This window comes from Pseudonaja textilis, chromosome 1, assembly GCF_049901715.1.
Source record: "Pseudonaja textilis isolate UNSWEBS1 chromosome 1, rPseTex1.2, whole genome shotgun sequence".
In the NCBI taxonomy this organism is placed as follows: Eukaryota; Metazoa; Chordata; class Lepidosauria; order Squamata; family Elapidae; genus Pseudonaja; species Pseudonaja textilis.
Genome location: NC_141990.1, coordinates 38,851,626 through 38,874,625, shown reverse-complemented (window position 1 = coordinate 38,874,625; position 23,000 = coordinate 38,851,626). Strand labels below are relative to the sequence as shown.

The 23,000-nt window shown below is 37.2% G+C and overlaps 1 long non-coding RNA gene across 2 annotated transcripts in view; it reads left to right on the top strand.

The window, feature by feature from the left end:
- Positions 1-20,231: 20,231 nt before the first annotated feature.
- The window catches only part of LOC113433050 (uncharacterized), a 90,585-nt gene continuing 87,816 nt past the window's right edge, over positions 20,232-23,000 (top strand). The window contains exons 1-2 of one of the 2 annotated variants that reach the window (XR_015743268.1): positions 20,232-20,369; positions 21,390-21,433. This is a non-coding gene — a long non-coding RNA (uncharacterized LOC113433050). Of the gene's footprint in view, positions 20,370-21,215; positions 21,434-23,000 lie in introns of those variants that run through there. The other variant, XR_015743266.1, reaches the window with a different exon arrangement.

Here is a 23,000-nt window from a genome sequence, read left to right as displayed (position 1 = left end):
CTGTTAGTCCTACTCTTGAAGGCAAGGTCAACTGCTGGTAAAACATGGATCATCCAGGACTCAGTTCAGGATGAAACTATTGACTTGGTGTGTGTCAGGTCTCCATTGCTGGCTACTCTGTGATGCAACTGGCTAAAATAAGGAGGTAATGTACAGCTATGATCTAGTCATTTTATCTTTCTGACCAGACAAGGTGTCAAACAATCAGCCAATTTCTGACACAGCCAGCTGTGTTTCAGTAGCCAGGACCATGTAGGGATACAGTTTATATGCCGTCCACTATGCCATCTAATAGTCTGTCTTTCTAAGATACCCAGATTGATCTCAGGCTTAATGTTAGATTATCTTGACTGTGAAAACAATTATTCAGCAAAACAGCTTACCTCTGAAGTTGTGAGTGCTCCATCACTGGAGGTTTTCAGGAAGAGACTGGACGGTTGTTTTGTCTGGAATGGTTTAGGGCCGTGATGGCGAACCTATGACGCACGTGCCAGAAGTGGCAAGCAGAGCCATTTCCGCCGGCACGCGAGCTGTCACTCCAGATCAGGTCCACTGTGCATGTGCGTGCGCCTCCCACCAGCCAGCTGATTGTCGGGTATCTGCCGTGTATGCAAGGGGGGGGGCGGCGTGTGTGTGGGAGATTTGTGCACATTTGCAGAGGCATGCAGCAGCTGGGGTGTCGTGTGCATGTGCAGGATGTGCAGGTCATGTGCGCATTGCATTATGGGTGCAGGCACACACACCCCCACGCATGCACATGAACACACGCGTGCACACTTTTGGCATGTGAGGATGAATAGGTTAGCCAACACTGGTACAGATTTCCTGCTTATTATTCTATGTACTCCTAAGAAAGGAGTGCAAATTGCACTTTGATTTAACTTTGAAATTTTTAGAAAAATAGGGGGAAATAGAAGGGGAAGCAAGGTATTTTTTCTTATTTAGAAAGCCTGCAAGTTTCAAAAGAAATAGCTAAAATATTCAAGCTAGAACAGGGGTGTCAAACTCAATTTCATTGAGGGCTGCTTCAGGGTTGTGTTTGACCTTGGGGGGATGGGTGGGGGATAGGCATGGCCATGGCGGGCATGACACGGGACCCCACCTACACACACACATGGTTTTATACACTTATAAAGATAGGCGTACATTTATGTGATTTTTTTTTAATACTTACTTGATCTACTTGATAATGCTTATGAGAGAGAAACCAGACCAAGAAACTGACTCAGTAGGAAGACTAGAACTATAAATTATTGACATGGGCTATAGTAGCAGAATCCTGCAAGCCTGAAAGGTAAACTATTCTACCTTTCCTCCCTTTCATAACTTTCTGAGTCAAGAACAGCCTCCTGCAGCACTCCGGAGGTCCTGTTTTGGGCCTGGAAGGCCTCCTGCAACACTCTGGTGGCCAAAACCAGTTGCGTGGGGGGTGGGGGGCTGCACCATTTTTCTAGCAGAGGCACCTCAGGTCCTTTGCTATTTCCAGGTGGCCCTGTGGGCCAGATCTAAGCACCCCATGGGCTGGATCCAGCCCACGGACCTGGAGTTTGACACTTCTGAGCTAGAGGCTGAGTTAAGTTTTTAATTTATGTTTTTCTATTTAGTGTTTAAATTTCATGCCCTCTTTTTTAAAAATTATTTTTTGGTATAAGCTAGTGAATTCCCATTTAATTTTAATCTTTAATCCTTCCCCCTCTTAAGGCTGAGTATTATTATTTGTATTTAAATATTTGAATCTGCATATTATTCTGGAATGTCTGCAACATTTTCTCCAAGAACTTGTTCAATTACAGTAATTCCTATAGATAAAAGAGTGATGAAAACGACGTCCACCGCCTCTCCAACGACAGACGGCCGCAGGTAGGAGCCAAACAAGAAAACATCGGTCCACCCAAGCACATCACCCTGTGCCTAGCCTGTGGTGGATCTCATCTGAGGGCCACCTGCAAGTTTAAAGGAGCCATCTGCAATAACTGCCATAAAAGGGGGCACATCGCGAGAGTCTGCCAAGCCCCTCAAAGCTCAACACAAAGGCACCCCCCCGTCTCACACTCGGGGCCGCAGAGAAGGTAAACCGTGCCGCATGGAGGTTGACACAGGGTCAGCGCTCTCAATTATCTCGTGGAACACCCTCAAGAGGCTCCAGCCCAGCCTATCAACTAGCCGGCTCCAGAAGTGCCAGTTTAGCCTGAAGGACTACCAGGGGAGGACCATTCCTGTAATCGGCAGAGGCAAGTTCCTTGTCAGTTTTTGTGGTCTTCTAAGAGCATTACTTTATTAGTACTTCTTTGACTAAGCAATATTTATTTCTTGTGTATTAAATGTTTGGAGTATTTAAAACTAAAATGTTCTCTCTCTCTAATAAATCTAAATCCTGTTAAATTGTTTTATACCTTAAGGTTGGGCCAAGTATGCTACATGGCCAGGAGTTTGGTTGGTTGATTGGTTTATTTGTATCCTAATTTTTCTGTTTATCTTTTATTCACCAAAAAGAGTATACAAAGTATAAATTGTATCTCTCTTAGAAACCAAGACAGATACTGAATACCAGATTACTCATCCCTTGGAAGATGGTGGCTGAAGGATCTGGCAAACTCTCAATGGATGGAGCCAAGAAATGAAAATCAAAACTGCTTCTGAACAAAGAGGTTTGAGGCTCCAGTCTTTCACCCAATGGACTTAACTAGTTCTGATACAGATAAATTTAAAGTAAGTTGCAATTTATATTACTATGTATTTTGATAAAGCATTGAAATAAGTATATGGCATGAGGCCTAGTTATTTGGGGGACTACCTCTGCTTGATTACATCTGCTCGTTCCATCAGATCTGGCAATAGAGGCATGCTGCAGATGCTGTTTTTGGGGGAACTACACTTTCAAGGAACCACAATTGACGGATCAAAGAAGAAGGCCTTCTCTATAGTGGTGCCCACCTTAGGGAACATTCTGATCCCTGAATGAGATCATATCCACCCTTTCTTATTTTCCAAAAGTCCCTCAAGACTTGGCTTTGTCATCAGGCCTGAGGGACTCTCAGAAGGCCAGTTAAACTTTGAAGTGGCCCAACTGCTGATTTATTCTGGTGTTTGTGTGTGGGAGGGAGGGAAGTATATGACTGTGTTGGACATGTTTATTATTTATATATATATATTTGTTTTTTGCCACCCAGAGACCCTTCTTGGGTGGCCGTATACATCTGAAAAAAAATAAATGAAATAAAAATGTAGTTTGATCTTCACAGAGAAAATCTGTGGTTGCTGAGTCAACACTGATGTGATGGCATATAATCAATTAATACATGGAAAATGCAATAAAGAAATTTAAAGATCAATTGATAGCAAAGAACAATTTGTCTCCCAAGAATTTTCATAACTTTATTTTTCAAAAAATGTGGTTTCTCCTAAAGCTCTTGGGACACACTTTTTTTTTAAAAAAATTAAAGATTTATTGAAATAATAAGTTAGTTCCTTTTATGTTTTCCAGCTTTATTTCTGTTGATTAAAACCTTTGCTGTTGTCTGAGTTTTGAATGCAGTTTGAGGAGATTTATTTTTGCACTGCATTCAAATGTGGCTTATGAAGCTTAGCCACATATACTTTGATCAGTTGGAAGTTTTGAAGAAGAACTGCTCTTTTCTGATCCAGCAGTTTTTTGGCATTGCTTTATTAAAACACCTGCTAAACACAACTTCATGTTGTTTATTCTGATGTATATGATTAGTTTTCATCAAGTATACATTTATACTAGAAATTGCACTGTTATGTTAACAAACATAAGCAAAAGAGTGCCTACAAGGAGAAAGTCTGTGCATATGGCAAAATCTTTTATCTTGAGGAATGTAATTCAAAAGGGCAGTAGCACCTGGTGCTAGATTATAAGTATGTAAATATGATTTTAAAAATATAGACCTTAAATTCAGTGGAAAATAATTGAAAAACCAATAGTGAGGTAATGATAGGTGTCTTAACTTTAATTAAATTAATTAAAATATTTAAAATCTAAAAAATAGTGTGAAAACAGCATGCAAGGAAATGGATATGGATTATTTCCACCTTCATCCAGGTAAAAGGGACTTCCAGATGTATAGGAAAATAATTCTTTCCATACTGAGTTATTCTAGAAATTGTGATTCAAACAAATTTAAGGAGTATTAGATTAAAAAAGGCTGCAAGAGGTATTTGTGAATCACATAATAAATACTGCATCTCTATCGCAAGAGCTATTTTAAGTTAGGTATCACAAGTGATGACATGGGCATCTATAATACAATGATAACATATACAGCGTGGTAAATGTGAAAACACCACGCCATACACATACTAAACCTTAACTTTTGCTTTCATGTCACTTTATTGTAATTTTTCTAGAATCCTGGACAAATAGAGGATTGGATTGAATACTTACTGCATATCCATTTTTCCTAACCTGGTACTTGCAAATGTATTAGAAAATATGAAAGATGCCTAGATGGGAAAAGTTGCATTAAAGATACCATGTTTGAGTTCATATTTGTGTGTATGTATATGTGATAAATATAATTTTGGAACCTATTGAAGCTAACTTAGCTTCTTCTTGCTAGAAAGTGTAGCTTTCAACATGTCCATGTAACCATCCAGAATTGCACTCAACCCAAGAGAGGTTTTTCCTTTTAAAGCTTCAGAAAAGTATGAAGTAGCTTTTTATTCAGGTAACATCAAAAATATCAAATTGGTATCTCCTCTCAACTGTCTCTAAAACTCTTAGTGGGAATTTGATAAGCTTTTGGTTTCATCATGTGTATTCAGGGGGAGCAAGCACTATTAAGCTTCAAATATGTATGTGTGTATTTATTTAGAATATCTACATACTGCCAAAGTCCCAGAAGCATGCAATATATAAAACTTAAGTACAAGGGGTGGGGTGGGGGGAATCAAGGTATAGTAAAATGAAATGTAACCTATATTTTATAACATTGATTCTTTTTTTCCAGATCACGATAAAGGAAAGAAATCTTTTAAAAACAGTTGGATACTTTTTTATTACTTCAAAATGGACCAATCAAAATAGAGTCAACACCATGGCCAACAATTAATTGATCAACACCTCCTAGGAAACCACCATTCACCGCCCCACCCACTTAAATCTTAATAGTCTACAAATCCTGCAAATAACCACATCTAAACTGATGTGCTAAGGAAGTCTTATTGGGATTCTGGGGGAAAGGCCTGCAATTCCCCACTCCCACAAACCCCCACTAATCACCAACCTCAGTATTGCTATTCTAAAGTTCAGAAAATCTGGGTGAATTACTAAATTTAAAACATATACAGTAGTTACCTTAAACTAAAAATTCTTAAATAGCTAGTCAAATGTCTAGCAGCCATTCACTTGACTGAATCACCACATAGCAGCTCAAATCAAAACCTGAAGTTTAGCCCAACTAGCTCAAGGGTCTCCAACCTCCAGTCCATGGATTGGCACTGATCTGCAGCATGCCAGAAACCAGTCCGCGCATCCAAGCGAAGCCCCATCCAAGGGATGCAGGCAGCACACAAAACCCACATCCCTTCCAGTCCATGGAAAAACCTCTCTCCACAGAACTGGTCCCTAGCGCCCAAAAGGTTGGGGACTGTTGAACTAATTTAAACATCCATCCTGACTGTCTCTCCTTATTAGAGTTAGGAATTAAATATTAATGGAATGGCTAAAGAACATAACAACAAGATAAGAGGCATACTACATGTTCACAATAACTCCAGAACACAGTCTACTTGATACATGAAGCAAAAATGATGTGTAAGTCAATATACAAACTGTCCAAGTAGGACTTGGAAAACACAGTATATTTTAACTGAATGGGGTGTAATCTAAATAAGACTTTCAGATATTCATGCTTAACATGGTTGTGAAAAAGAAAATGAATGAGTCAGTGGTGTGTTCCAAGTTCTTTTAACCAAGGTGATCCTCTTTATGCATGTAATATACGAAGATAATTTCAAAGGTTTCACCATTCTCTTTGCTCTAATCATTTTCTTACAGTTTGCCATTTTATTCTTAATAAACCAGCTCTCGTTTCTCTATAAAGATTTGTTTCCAGATAGCATACTGCTTTATGCCTCAAATAGAAACCATATTTCCATCTTATCTATTGGCTTTATTTATTTTAAGGCAGATACATATGAACTCAATCTTATTTTAATCCAGGAACTGCCTCAAGATGATTTTGTGGATTGCAGCTTGATTTGCAAAGGTCACAACAGTATAAGCGGCAAGAAAATTACGTATTTTTTATCATTAAGTGGTTGGATGCGTCAGTGCCTTCCACAGAAAGAATTACACCTTTAGGAAAAGCTGTAATCTTTGCCTAACCACCAACATCCCTTGAGCTCTCAACTGCAGCAGGATTTTACTGAGAGTGGGGAAGGGAAGAATTGATTATAGGTAGTCCTCAACTTACGACCACAATTGAGCCCCAAATTTCTGTTGCTAAATAAGACAATTTTTAAGTGAATTTTTTGTCCCACTTTACGACCTTCCTGCCACAGTTGTTAAGTGAATCTGGCTTCCCATTGACTTTGTTTATCAGAAGGTAGCAAAAGGGGAATCACTTGACCCAAGGACATTGGAATGAGTCAATAATGCAAAGTTTGTAAGTGAAAAATGGTCATAAGTCACTCTTTTCAGTGCTGTTTGAATGGTCATTAAATGAACTGTTGTAAGTTGGGGACTACCTGTACTTCCCTGTCTTGCAGGCTGAGAGCTTCATTCTTTCCAGAGCTTGTTTGAAGTAAAGAATTCTCATAGTGAATTCTGTGCAGAGATTTAGGCTAGCATTGCACATGTTTGGACTAATATTTCCATTATTCTCAACCAATAAAATGGCATGATGGCTAGAGATAATGGGAAAGTCAACATAATATGATGGCCATCAGTTTGGTGAAAGTTGTCAAAGAAGTACACCTCTCGGCTCCCCTTACCTTTTTGAAGAAAGTGTAAGATAGTTAGCATATCCTGTTAATCTAAATTTAAACCAGCAGGGTCTCGAAATGGTACAGCATGTTGTGATGGTGATCTAGCTTCTGTTCTGGCTGAACTTAAATAAGACACAAACATAAAATGACCAACCCTAATCAATACTGTTCCAAAATCAAAGCATGTTGAATAGTTGCTGGTACCTACGGAATATATAAAATCATAGCATTTATAGAAGTGGAAGAAATACAACAACTATCTAGTCCAATACTCTGCAATGAGCAGGAAACTCAATTAAACCATCCAGCCTTTTCTTAGAGAACTCCAGAGGTTGATCACCCACAGGCTCCATTAAATAGATTGTACAAATCCAACTGCTGTACAAATCTTTCTGTCAGGAATGTTTTTGCTTCAATGGGAAGTGCTTCTGCTGTATAAGTTTTCCATATTTGTTTTTAGCACTGAGGTCAAAGTATTGTCTTGCTAGTAAAAATGGGACTCCTCGTTTAATTCCCAGTCTCAAGTGATAGTGACACTGCTCTTCTTTTCCATTCACATGTTGCACTTCTACAATAATTGTTGCACATGTGCAATATCTGTATCCAATTCAAGATGGGGCAGTTGTGCATTAACTGAAAGCAACTTGCTGTTATGACTTGACTGCCACCAGAACTTTATATTTGCACTGACTTTTGGTTACTATCATTTATCCATTGGGATTTTCTTCTTTTTAAGATGTGGCAAGCATATGTTCTTTTCATAAATTAATTTGTCCTTGCAAAGCCTAATGTCAGCATCTTTTTGTTCCCCGTTGAGCCTGATATTTAATGGTGATTTTTTTTTCCTGTTATTGTTTTCCATGGCACAAGATACTACTCTGTTATTTGGGCAGTAGAAAAGGGAAGGGGAAGCCAAAAGCAATATTTTTTTAAAAAAACCTGCAACCACAATTAAATGTCAGCTGATCAGCTTTTAGAAAACAGTTGGCTTCTTCTCTCTCTTTCTCTGCTCTCCTTTCTTCAAAGTGCTGCAATTTAGCAGTAAGCCAAAACAACGAATGAAGCACTTGTTTCATGCAGCCAGCTTTTAGCAATGTGTTATTGGTAATTTGAAAGCAAAATGAAATGTGAAACATGAACCAGCTCTTCTCTCCACTGCAAGTCCATTAAATTATAGAGACAATATTATAGTGCTTAGCTGACATTTATTGCGAGACCTATCTCATTATTATATGCTGGCAAAACACAGTACTTGTAATGGGCCAATTAGCAAGAAGGCATCTATTGAGTTTGGAGTATTACTCCATTTTATAGGTGGGTAAACAGATCTTTCTCAAAGTTGTAGTTATTTTTTGGCTGCTTTCGTAGGGAGATAGCAGAGCTAGAGAAAAGATTCTCCTGAATTCTTCGTTGTACGTTAGGTTTTTTTTTTGTTATTCTTATTTTGAACCCAAATGTTTTGCATGTCACAAAAAGACTGTGATTCCTGAAGTGCTGTAAGATGTCACATATATGTTCAAATTATTCCTTTTTAATGTTCATTTTCTTTCTTTTTTTCAAATATTTATGTGGCTGTCCACCTTAAACAACTGTGGGGACAACAACAATAAAACTAGTAACTATAAAACAACCATAAAATAATAAAACAATTAAACAAAAATCCAGTGTCTTAATCATCCTCTTAGGATGCCCTGGAGCCAGTTCTAATTCCCCTCATTTCATTCTTTCTATTGTATTCTTTCCCAGCCCCCTCATAAAAAGCCAGGTGTTGATGGCCTGCCTAAATGCTAGAAGGTAGGTAGGGTGGGCTGCCAAATCTTGAGGGGGATGCAGAATGTTCTAAAAAGTAGGGACAGCCAAGGAAAAGGCACATTTCCAAGGTCCCACTAGGTGGCAGTATTTCAGGGACGGTTTCTAGAGAATGCTTACCTTATTCAATCTAGTATTGTAGGATTGGGGTGTATGTGTGTGTGTGTGTGTGTGTGTGCATCTGTGTATTTAGGGAAAGGCATTCAAATGCCTATGATGCAAGATGAGCTCTAGGATAAGTTCTAGACAATTCTGAATGGAGTACAAGAAGTTGTTCAGGTTCTTTATTTGGGTTCTGCAGTATTATATATTTTTACAGAAACAGTTTTTTCATTTTAGCTGATTGGATTTAAAAGAAAAACAGGTTGATTCACAATCTTGAGGAGCAAAAAATCTATATAGACAGGAAAGGGAAAGATATTCAGGAGTATTGGGAAGTACCACTGCTTCCATTGAATAAAGAAATGAATTCTCAACACCAACAACCAATAACATCCTTCCTCCTAAATTTTTAAACTGATTTAAAAATATAGAAAAAATAAATTAAACAACCCTCCCAAAATTATGAGGCACAATACGTCCTACATTTGTTCACAAGAGGTGGACATTAAGTATTTGAAGCCTCCAAAATCAAAAGAACCAAAGGTTTTTTAAATAAATCGTTTAGTTTTTCTAGATATCTTAGTCCGCTATCACAATGGTCTAGCAAGAAGATTTGATTACTATAGTGGAAGCGTTCAGATATTTTGTTTGTTTAAATTTCTGTCAGTATCCTAATATTAGAAGGAAGCCAAGTGGCTCAAATGTGTGTGTGTTTTAAATATCCAACAAAGAAAGGGAAATCTATTACTTTTAGAGTTAGTATATTGCATCTCTCTGTAACCTGTTCTAGTACATTCTCATAATGCACAAGCTTGTTTAAAGCATATTTTGTTGGCCTTTATCCTTGGTTAAGACTGTCTAATTACCATAGCTTAAGAGTAGGTCTTGATGGAATAGGGACATTTTAAAACTGTATAGAGATTCTTAGTAATCCAGGTCATGGTTTCCCAAAGCAGCTTTTTCAAGAGACAACTGGACTTTCTGGTTTTTCTTTGAAGACATTTCGCTTCTCATCCAAGAAGTTTCTTCAGCTCTGGGGCAGCTGAAGAAGCTTCTTGGAAGAGAAGCAAAACATATTTACAGGAAAGCCAGAAAGTCCAGTTCCTCTTGAAAAAGCATCTTTGGACATTTTCAGTTCTTGAATGAAAAAAGTTACAAGGTTGGTTAGGTCTCGAAGGGGAAAGAGGGTTAAAAAAATGAGAAAAAAATTCTTTTGTGACTGATGAATGAAACACTATTGGGAAGGCATATTTTATCTGTTCTTTCTTTACCCACTAGCTTAATAATAGCCTGGTCAGACAATCCAATTTGTGTTGTATGCCCAAATTGCATTTACAGCAACTAATCTAGCACATATGTGTAAATAGATAAGAAGTAGAAGGTCATAAGTTTTCACTTGATGCAATGTGAAGGAATCTAGGGAAGCCACTCTAACCTAGAGAAATAAAAATGCAGTTAAGACTCAGAGTAATATATATTAGTCCCATCTCTCACCTGGAAAACTCTACACCAGGGATGTCAAACTCGCGATGACATATTGTCATGTGACGTATAGCAACTTCCCCCCTTCGCTAAACTGGGGGGTAGGGGTGGCCAGCATGTGACACCCCTGCTCTATACTAACTCTAAACTGGTTTGCAGCTGTTTACTTTAGCTCAGTAACATCAATCAATCAATCAATCAATCTGAACAGAGCTGAAAGGGACCTTGGAGGTCTTCTAGTGCAGCCCTCTGCTCAAACAGGAGACCCTGTTTCAGACAAATGACTGTCCAGTCTCTTCTTAAAAACCTCCAGTGATGAAGCACCCACAATTTCTGAAGGCAAGCTGTTCCAATGGTTAATTGCCCCCACTGTTAGTATGTTTCTCCTAAATTCCAGGTTGCTACTCTCCCTGTTTATATACCGTGGTTTGCCCTGCAAGTGCTGGTTGTGGTGTGGTTTTCTCCTTAGTAGATCCCTTGATGAGGGTATTGTTTTCTGCTTGATTGTTTGTCTGGTGCTAATACCTGCTTATCTGGGTATTGTTTCCGGTCTTTTTGTTTTGTTTTCTAATGTTTCTTTTGTTCTTTATTTATTTTATTGTCTCTTTTGAATAGTGTGTAACTTATTCTTTGAATAGTGTATAAACATGGTTTATCTTTATGTGTCTTTCTCCCAAACAGATTCTCCCTCCCAAGATTATGAAAGGATGCAACAGTAATGGTTAGAGGAAAAGGGTTTAAGAGCACCTATTTGCGGGAACCAGGGAAGCTAACCCACCACATCCCTGTGTTGGCATGTGCAAGCATAACCTCCATTACAGTGTTATTGCTTAGAAAGATCCTCCAGCTTTTCTCTGATCATAGGAAAAACATATGATGTCAAATATGAAACAGGATTCCCTATCAGGAAATATCTTTGGTGAGAATCCTATCAAAAAGCGGATAAAATTTATAGTTTCAAGAAATGTTCTAAAGTAAACAAAAATGCCTTGGAAAATAACAAAAGGACCTTATCTTCCTAAGAGCTATGGGTTTTTAAAAAGACTGGTACAGATTTTTTTGGGATATATTCAAGGTAAAATCTACTTTATGAAGAGAAACAATCTTCTGTGTAAGAAAATGGTGGGGGGGGGGGAATGTGACCTTTTAAGTTCACTTAACTGTCTCAGCAGCTTTCAGCACCATTGACCATGATTTCTTTATGGTCAGTGGTGATAGGCTAGGTGATTGGGGGCATATTTAATGGCTTGCAGGAGGTAAGGGCTGCAGTAGGCAGGACCAGGGTTTTCTTTGGGAGCTGGACTTCAGAGTTTCTTTTATAAAACATATTATGCTTCTCAGGTAATTCCTATCTCAGAGTAGATGAATCTGAAGTTTGGAGAGGGTTCTGGAAACTGCAGAAAATAACTTCAAGAGCCCAAAGATACTCCACTTAACCTTTTCATAAAGAAAAACAAATTAATAAAATTGGGCATAGTTACAGTGCCTTATTCCCAGAAGAAATGCTAAGAGAAGATAGAGAGATAATAGAACAAAGATTGTGCATGTACACGCACACAAACACACCATTGTATATGGCTTCAGTGTCACTTTTGCTAAGCTGTTCTAATTCAGCTTACATCTATCTTCCCTATCACTTCTTTTGTGGCCTTTGATGTTTCCTGCTGAGCAAATTGTGTTGGTTTGAACAAAGCAGTGAATTCTTGTCCTCCACGAGACAACATTCAAGTGGTTTGAAAGCTAGATCCAGATTGACCAGAACCCACATGAATGTGCTCCCTCCATCAATTTCTCAGCAGAGATTATACAATAAAGCGTGTCACAAAAATGTCTTGGGACAACTCGAGTAAGAACAGGGTTGATGGTATCCCAAGGTTTGTGGGGAGGAGGGAGGAGGTCAGGGCAGTAAGAGTGAGCCAGAAAGCAGCATGTTTGATATTGCATGTAAGCCTCATTCTTTTTTATGTGCAGCACAGGAAATTGCACACATTCCCAATAGGGGCAGAACTTGTGTTGCAATGCTGCTTTTTTTTCTTCATCTGGTCGTAATGAAGTGAGACACCAGAGGTCTGGAAGGGTTGCTTTACAATCTGAAACAGTGTAAAATCACTGTAAGAGGACTAAAAATAAAGTCTCCCTCAAGTCAAGCTCAAATCCTGATGATTTCGTGGATACATCTGTATAGGTTTCCTGGTAGTAGTATGAAACTGGCGTGCTTTTGCCTTCTTCCAAGGTGTTTTTCTAACTGCCCAATCTAATCTACAATCCTGATAATTTCTCAATGTTTTCCATTCAAATGCTAACAAGTTGTGATCCTGCTTAATTTGAGATCAGCCAAGGTTGGCTGGGTACTGCCATCTAGCTGGGTATACTAGGTACTGTGTACTTTGAGAAAAATGAAGGAGAAGTGTATATATCTCCTGAATTTTAAATATTTGGTTTCTGCACAAATTATGAATAATTCTTGTCTCACATAAAACCCTTAAACTGCTGTTCCAAAATCAGAAGAATCCATCCCAGGCTAGACATACTCATGTCTTGTTTCCATTATACAGAGCACATTCACAGCCATATATTCAGATTTAATTTGGCTATATTCATTTTTCTGATTCTCTTGTTTTTTCACAGTAGCAATATTATCTTTATTGAAACGTTTAGTCCAGATTCCACAAAACTAAGAGTTTGATGCTGACTTCCAGTGTGGGAAAGATTGATTCATAATGTTCCCATGGGGGGGAGGGGGGGAGAGAGAATTCCAGGCCTCTTTTTTTATGAGAGGTCTCCAAGTTCACCAGAAAGTAGAACCATTTGCTTATTTTTCTCAGTTGGTTTTTCACTCTCCCAACCTCTTTTTTTAAAAATCTACAATTAGGCTATTTTTGGTTTCAAATTATAATTTGGTTCAACATCTTTACTTTCATATCAACATATATTTCTGTCTCTAAAGGGACAGTAGTAATGTATATGTGGGAATAATGTGGGAAAGTATTATTATTTTGTTACCTTTTTTGCCATTCTTTTTCATGCAGGATTGACATGAGACTTGGTTTGATTATTCTCAGGACAAGAGGCCAGTCTGCAATTACATTGTGCTCTGTAACAGTGCCCGTGGAAACCTCTGGAAGGAAATGAAAGGTGAGGAAAGAGCAAATTGCTTTTTATCAAAGTAAGGGGTATGAAAGAGCATAATGTGAACACAATATCAAAGAAAGCAGACTCAGTTGCTCTAACGAATTCTGAAAGAGGAAATGTGGCAGCCCAGCGATTACTTCTTCACAACATTGTCATAGGAGGATATGCACCTGTTGAATATTCTGAGAACTCTTTTTAAAGGTCCAATAAGTAGCCATGCTTGCTGTAGGCTATAGTTGTCAGGCTGCAACAAGCTGAGCTAGTCATTAAAAATTGGAAATGACAAATAAAAGTATGCATTACTTAGTAGTGGGAGAACCTACCTACTCTCAACAGTATGATTCAGTCAACTCTTCTATTTACAAATATTTGAGACTAAGCATACAGGGGATCTTTGTATACAGGGGATCTTGCATTCAATCACTGTTGAAAAGAATAAGATAACAGCTACTGGGAAGAGAGCTGTTGGAGACCTTGCTAAATTATCATCAATAAGTATAGATAATATTGGGCTATAAAGTGTTAATAATCAGAACTGAAATAGCATTTTGTGTGCAATGAGAAACCATCAGCCCTTTGAGGTAGTCAAAGTCAGGAAATAAGCACTGCAAGGACCACTAGAATCTACCTTATTGTTGTAGGGCAGGGCTGTCAAACTCGTAGCCGGATGTGGCATGCACTGGCCATGTCCAGTTTAGCGAAGAGGGAAAAGCCATGATATGTCACATGATGCTGCCATGACAACATGAGTTTGACAACCCTGCTTTATACTTTGACTCTTTCCCATGCTCCCACCTTTCCAGGAATGAATGCCATTTACTTTATTTCTGCCTTCCTCTATAGAACATCCATCTTCCAATAAGTTCTGCAGAAGGGTGTTAGAAGTTGTGAAATAATTCCTAATACAAAGGTTACTCAAAGCAGTAATTTGATAGCCTGAATTAGACTGAGTACTGTAGTTAACTACAGTCATATCTGATACTTTGTTTACTAGTGATAGAAATGCTATTTTTAAACACTACAGTGTTGTATCCTTGTAGTAATCATGATATCAAAAGGAATGTATCTATTGGGAGACAGTACTCTAGAAAATTTAAGTCATAAAAGGGGTGTGGAACTTTATCAGAAATTATATTTTGTTAAAATTCAATAGCTAATTGAATTAAAATATAAATAGCCATTTGGACCCCCATCTAACCAATGGGAAGTCCCTGATTTGCAAATAGATTGTTCCTATTCCTTTATATAAATATCCACAATACAGATAACAGTCTTGTGCCACATTGAAGATAACCCAAGTCTATCACAAATGCTATGCCTATGCTGTCCTATAACTGAACCCAAACTTACATTTTATTTTAATTATTTTTTTAAAAAATAATTTCTTTAAGAGCACTCATATAAGAATGAGTGTATAGAATTCTCTGATTTCTGTCAGGAACATTATGATTCATTAGATTGAAAATTATCCAAGACATATTTTGGCCACTATTTCCTTAATCACTTTTGTGGTAGGCTGATTCATGCAAACAGAAGACAAACAGTGCTAGTATAGTTCATTTCAAAGGAGAACTAGTACCTAAATATATGGTTCAAGTTTCTGTTGGAACTGAACTACACATTATATTAAGTTTGTAGAATCACTCTATCAGGGCGGGAAATTTAAATCCTTTTCTAAGCATGACACTACAAGCAGTGGCTTACCCATATGTTTCTATAAATTCTACAGTGCTTAGCTAACAAATAAATGAAACAAATCCAATGGGACCTATGGAAACTTTAAATTTTACCAACCAGTGGAACGCTGGAAAGTAATTATGTCAATGATTTGCTGGAATTGTCTGTCCATTTTTGCCTGTCTGTCAGCAGGAGATCCTTTCAGAAACAAAACATAATTGGGGGAGGTGAGAGAAAAAAATTGGTAAAAGAAAGACTCTTTGAAAGTGGGATAGATTAGGCTAGGAGTGACTGGAAAAACAATCCAGAAACATCACTACCACCTTATGGAAGAGACAAACTGTTTCTAAACCATCCTTCCCTGCTGCTTGTGTGACTCAAATTGAAATATGAAAATCCCCTTTGTTCCAAATATACACATATATCGAAGCACAGATGCAGCAAGTTACCTTGTTATTCAATAGAAAATGCAGCCATATATGTGCCAATTATCGGTAAACCAGTTAGAGAAAAAATTCTACATACTTTTGACATACTTATGAAGTCAATACCCATAAATGGCAATGGTGGGAGAAGGAGAGACGTGGCTGGAAAGGGAGAGTATACCAGAGAGCTAGTAATACTTCATATCTACAGTTAATTAAAATTAAACAATAAATCTGGCTACAAAGTGCACATAACATTGTATTTGGCCTTCAGTGATTCAGTAAGAATTTTAAGCTCAAAGTGTGTTCATTAAGTATTTACTTGAACAGACCTGGTCAATTAGGAAGCAAATCAGATAGTTTGGCCATTGTGATGCTCCAGAAATGACCTATTTTGGCCTTAACTTTAATATCAAATACCTTTTTTAAAAAAATCTAGATCTCTTTCAGAAATACCCCTTTCCCTGGTAGGTGACTGCTCAGACTTGGAAAAAGTGATCAAATCTTTCAATTTCAGCTGTACTCGGCTTCACCAAGATCAGTTTGTATGATTCTTCAGAAAAAAAATCGAGCATTCAACAGGTTACCCATCCCCTTCAAAGAGTGATTCACTTCACTGCTTATTAGTCCATAAAAACCTTCTTTGTGGGCATAGCAATAGTAGCTAGTTCACTCTCCCATTAAGCTGAATATGGTCTTCAGCAAAGGTTGGAACAATGGCTGGCTCAGGGAGTTGAAGTCCACAAGTCATAAAAGGGCCATCATTCCCCACCCCAATCTATAATTATTAAGAGTGAATTCTGCATTTCAAACAAAAGTCTTCCTTGGATGTGCTGGGATTGAAGTTGGGAATATTTGTCTACCATCATGTGCTTAGTACCAAACTGGAAATGTTAGATTTACTTTGTAGGTGTAAACCAAGTGAAGTTTGATGAGATGAAGTTTTTTGTCTTATTTCTAAATGCTTTCCTTTTGTTGATGTTGTTTTGTTTGCTTCTTGTATATTTTAATTCTGCAGTGGAAATAAAAAAAGTGTAAATTGATGCAAATCAATCAGAATTTGCTTCCACGGCAGTGGAGACCAGCATGGGTTTTTGAAAAAAAAAACTTTGATAAGTTGGTTATTTAGGGTTCTTGTGTTTCCACTTCAAATAATGGTGGAGTATCATCAGAGGCCAGAGGAAAATTCCATCCCTGCCATATTTTAGGCTTTAAGTGATCAAACCTCAAGGGCCTGTGAACCACTGACATATATCCTTCAAGAATCAATAGTCCAAAGAGTTTAGCCCCAATAAACAGGACTATCACCTGAATATAGAACTCAGTAACATTTTTTTTATTATTTTACTTTTTTTAAAAGCATTAGCATAGCCACATGGGGAGTGGGGAGGATGGCTCAGTGATTAAGACACTGGGTTTGTCATCTGGAAAGCTGATAGCCCGGGTTCAAGACCGGAGTGCTACATGACAGCATGAGCTTCCATTACTTGCCTCAGCTCCTGCCCACCAAGCAAATGCAAGTAGATAAATAGGTACCACTTCAGTGGGAAGGCAATAGTGTTCTGTTTGCTTTGGCATATAATCATGCTAGCCATACAACTATGGAAGTACCTTTGGACAATGCTGGCTCCCTCGCTAAGAGACAGAGATGAGAATGCCCCCCTAGAGCTGGACACAATTGGACCAGGAAGACCTTTACCTTCTTGTATGAAACCCTGGATGGCTCCAAATCAGCAATTTAAACAACAGCAACAAAAACCAGCGCATTAGAGATATCTATTAAAATATTAAAAACCTGGCACCAAAGTTAAGCTTCCAACATCCTCATTAAATCATCTCATCCCACTGATCCTATCCCAGCACCTAGAAGGGAGAAAGCCAGGGCTTCAGAAGGCTAGGAGAGTAGACCTTTGCTAAATGAACATCAAGGGGAAAGGGTGTTCCACAGGCCAGAGGTTGTCACAGAAAAGGCACATTGTGTATAACGAAGTTTCAACATCTCTAAGGAGGAGTATGTTCAGTTTTTATTTTTTTAAGAAAAGAAGAATAGGAGTGATAATAGAAGAAGAGATGGAGAATAGCAATGTCCACAATTATCTGCAAGCGTTCATCAATAAATAGCATTATCTGCAAGCCTTCATCAGTAAGTAGAACATCCTGTTGAAAACATTTTTACACATATAAATTAATATAAAGAAATATTTACAAAGTAATAAGAGAAAACTGTAAATTTGTACACTTGCAATGCTTTGTTGTTTTGTACTCATTTACCTGTGAGTTAATTGCTACAGGGAGACTAAATTAATTACCTGCCCCTTGTAAAAGAGTACATTTATTGCTGGTGTAAAATTATCATTTTTCTCATCAACAAATAAGCCAAATGTGAAGGTCATTTGAATCAGCATGTCTCAGCACGTGGAGTCTGCTGATTAGATTTATACAAACCGGCACTTTCTATTACTTTGAACAGAAATTATTTACTGCGGCAGCAGGAAATGTAGCAGTTATGGCTTTCTCTGTTCTATTAATTGTTTGGTAAAGACTTGTCACTCTGACATGCTGAGACATGCTGGTTCAACTGACCCTTATTTGTGGCTTGTTTGTTACCTAGCAAAGGCTGATCAAAGAAGTTCTGGTAAACCAATGTCTGTAAATACCGATACTTAACGTAGATAAAGAGAAATATTATATATTCTGTTTCAAAGAAAACAGACAAAAGGTAAAAAGGCAAAAAAAAGAAAAAAAAATAAGACAAAGATACAATCAGTAAGTAGGTAGAGAAGTTGCTGACTTACATTGTGGATGAGAAAACAGAAAACATTAAATTACTTTTAACAAAAGGGAAAAGGGTTTTAAAGTTTTTTTAATGTCAATTATTTTCACTATGCTGTTTTTTGAAGATAAATCGCTTAACAGGGAAAAAGAAGAAACAACTATTAAAACATTTAATGCTAAATATTAAGATTCTAACTTCCATTTTATTGTATTCTGATATACATATTTATAAACATTTGATATCATGTATTTTTTTATTTCAGTTCTTTAATGAATTTTTTCCCTTTTAAAAACGTAATCTAAATGTTTGAATTTGCCTCTGGATACTTCTGTTGTGATTTTATACAGTTGATTTTGCCATTGTTGCATATTCACCAATTTTAAGTTCCCAATCAGATAACATTGATAATATATCTCTTTTTCTAATATTCTACTAATTTTATCCCTTATCTAATATATATATATATATATATCTTAGTAAACTTTGACTGTTGTTGATCTCCTGGAATTATGCCTGGAATAAAATAAAAATGATTTCAATTCAAATTTGGTTTCTAAAGCTCTCAACTGTGCTCTGTATTTCTTTTGTGTACTTTTGGATTTTTTTACATGTCTACTACATATGGCATGTTTTTTTTTCCTGTATTAAGGCATTATCAACATTTATTACGTTTGATTTATCTTGAGAAATATTGACGGAGTTGTATACCATCTACAAGTAATTTCTGTTTACAAATCTTTGCTTTTTACAACTTGTTTGGTATGTTCATTTTTTTGGAAAGCAATTTTATTACTAGCAACAAGTAGTAAAAAGGTCAATTATTGTTGTTTCTTTTCAAACTTTTCTTAACGGTTTCATAGCCACAATATCTGGACATAAGCATGTAGTTACCAGAAATTACGTCTGACTCAGTGAAGCCTGTACAGTTTTTTTACACTGATAATACTTTGATCTGATAAGATTAACCATAGGTACAGTACAGTACAGTTTAATTCCTAGAACTTATGGGAGATATCTAAGTTTTCTTGGCAAAATGGGAAGAATTTGCTATTGCCTTTTAAGGTGTTTTTTCCCAATTTGCCAGTCTAGTCAACAGTTCTGATATTCCTTGTTTATCTCCCATTTATTATTATTTGTTAAATTTATTTGCTGCTATCTCACCATGGGACTATCCTAGATGGCTTACAGCAATAGAAAGGAAGAAGTGATAAGAGTGTAAACAGAAGTAAAATAACAGAACAATAAAATAAACAAAAAACAATGAAAAAGAACATGAGAATATATCAATATGATAAAAAAAAAGATGGAAAGCAGAGAGGAAGTGGAGTCTGGCATTAGTGTAGTAGCCAACTCCAGAGTGAAATGGCCCCATCTGGTCCCCAGGCCAACCAGCAGAGCCAAATCTTCAGGTTCTTGCAGAAAGATGGGAGGAGGGGAGCAGATCTTACCTGAAGGTAAGATTTCCAAAGGGTAGGCACTGCAGCAGAGAAGAGTCTTCTGGATTCTGATAGTCAGAGTTCTTTTAATGCAGGGAGGCAGGGAAATTGCTTTGGAGAAGGAATCCAGAGGCCATTAGGGAAACATTGGGTTTAGAAGGAAAAGTCCAAAGAAGTAGGAGAATGTGGCAAAAGACTCACACTAGTCCTCCCCCCACAACTAGACTCCCTGGGGTATAAGAGGGACAAAAGGGAAGACACAGGCAGAAGACTTGCAAGATTCTGTTACTGTTTCCGGGTTTTTTTTCCCTTAAGGAAAAAAGAGTGTTACACACATACATACAAACATACATACGTTTAAAGTGGTAACTAATTAAACAGAACCCATTCCAACATACTGTGTAAGCTGATAATCAAGTAAATTCTGCACTCTCCCAGTCTGTTGCTGATAAGTAGCCTACCCCAATTCTACTTCTTTAATACAGCGGTTAGAATGCTATATTGCAGGCTAACTCTACCCACAGCCAGGAATTCAAGTCTGACCAGCTTAAGGTTGACTTAGCCTTCCATCCTTCCAAGGTGGGTAAAATGAGGAGCCAGATTGTTGGGGGCAATATGCTGTATTGTAAATCACCCTGAGAGTGCTGTAAAGCACCGTTGGATGGTATTTAAGTCTAAGTGCTATTGTTAAAATAAAGTCGTAGGAGATGACCAGGCTGAACCCAAGGGAGGGGTCAAACACATAATCAGTCTGGAGTCCCTTGCGCCTACATATAAACCCATATTCATTTGAATTGCCTGGATTTCTGATTTCCTGCACTTGACAGGAATTGAACGATACACCCTTTCAAATAAAAGATACTACCACAAATAAAAACTTTTATTTAGTTCTTGGTTCTCGTGACCACATTTTCACTAGCTATTGCCGATACATATTCAATAATGTTTTTGCAGTTACAAAAAGTTATTTTTAAAAGTACAGCTGACGGTATTAATTTAGATGTTTTTATCCAGTAAATGCCTTGCCTATATATTTCTTTATTATTATGACATTACAATAATATGAATTTTCCAATTTAAGCTATTTTCTTTATATAAATCAAGAAAGCATAAACTATAACTGCATGTAAATATTTGAAGCATATCCACAAAATACTGAAAGTCTCCTGCAGTATCTGTTCCCTGTCAACAAGAAAAAATGGGAAGCAATTACTTCTTTCAGATGTAGAGTTTCAGTGAGAGAGAAGGAAGAACAGGATATCTTTATTTGAACAGTGATGGAAAATATTTCTCTCCCACAGTATGGATTAAAATGCCTCCTTCCTGGAAGAATTTGAGATCCAGAGATCCTGAGAAGTTGATTATTCAAACCCTAAAGTATGAATAGAATGTAGGGAGAGGAAGTTGTGGTTGGTGAGTCAGCATGAGTAATTTATTTCAGTGAGCAGGAAGGCTGAGTTGTGTTTTTTTCTCTCTCTTAATCATTTAAAGAATTATATTTTTTAAAAGAAGGGGAATAAATGATATTTTGCAGTACTTTTATTTGCAGTACTTTTAATAAAATGCTACCATTTAAGATCATAATTTTTATCTCCATAGATATATTTTTCAAGAACATGGAAAGAAGAAGATAACTGTCACTGGTAAGCATTATTCTTTTCTTTTTTTGCAAACTGTTTAGCATAGAGAGAATTCTAAGAATTTAGTTGCTTTGTCTAGTTATCACAAGTGCAGTTCAGTGTAATATGTTTTTATGTATTCATGCAGTATGGTATTCTATTGTATATCAGCAATTTGATAATCTAATTTATTATTATTCCATTTTTAAACTGATCTGTTTCATCTTAGAGATCTTACTTGAGTGTGAACAGGGTTGCAAATAAGTTTGGTGAACTGAACCCAAAACAGATGGTGCAGAATTGCTTCTCTCCTTTTTATGAAAACCTGAATTCAGAATCTAGTGTTTCTACATACATTTTAATATAGGTTGGGCATTTAGATGCCTCTGATTTTACAAGATCATTTTTTTAGTCATGTCCTATCAAAGATACAATACAACACAATCCCTTTCATTATATATAAGATAAAGATCTGTATAGGTGCACCTGTGATCCTGACATCTTATTTATAAAAAACTCAACACTATGCTTCATTAGTAATTTATTTCAACAGGAATATTACATGAGTATGTTATACTAAACATACTAAAGAAGTACTGTACTGACTGAATCTAATCTCATATAGGAGCTTTACAGAACATCCAATCAGATCAAATAGATACTTCCTGGTTTGTGCAGAACAAATCTATGTATACAGTAGTTCACATAGCTAATTTTATCTTTGTCTTGAAATTCCGAGAGGTGGCTGGTTAAATAAAAACATTTACAGAACTGTATTTTTGGTTTGTATTTGACACCTTGACTTTGAGTAAGATGCTGAAACTGAAAATATTTTATGCAGTTTATGCAGAACCAGGTGTAGCACCAAGATTTGTGATCATCTTCTTTACTGTAATGTCTAAATCTTATCTGAAATATGATTAAGTGGATATCTTTGTATAACTGGTTTTGCAATTAATTATCTAAATGTGTGTGTCTGCAGAGATTCTCAGACATCTAGGTCATCGTTGTCCCAAAGGTGCTTTTTTCAAAAGGCAACTGTACTTTGTTTTTCCTTGAAGATGTTTCTCTTCTCATCTAAGAAACCAAGAAGAGTCAGAACTGAAAAAGTTTATTGAATGAGAAATAAAATATCTTTGAGGAAAAACAAAGTACAATTGCCTTTTGAAAAAGGACCTTTGGGTCTAAATATTTGTGTTTCACCTAATCATCTTTGTTCATCAAAGAAGTTTGGGATATAGGCGGGGTGGGATTCAACCGGTGTTACTACCAGTTTGGTGACTACACTTCATGCGCATGCATGCCTGACGCGCGCTATGTGCATGTGAAAAAAAAACATCAGCTGTGCCTCCCAGACAGCTGAAAAACGCAGCTCATGGTTGCGTAGCATTTGAAAAACCTCTTTTTTCCTGCTTTTTTCAATCTCAGCTGTGCCGCGCAAAGCAGCTGAGGTTGAAAAAGCAGGAAATAAAGGACAGGTAAGAGCCCGGGTAGGCGGCTGGGCCAAACAGCAGCAAACACAGAACTGGTTCGGTGTCTGCTGCTCTTCAGAGCTACCGGTTCTATAGAACCAGGCAGAACCGGTAACATC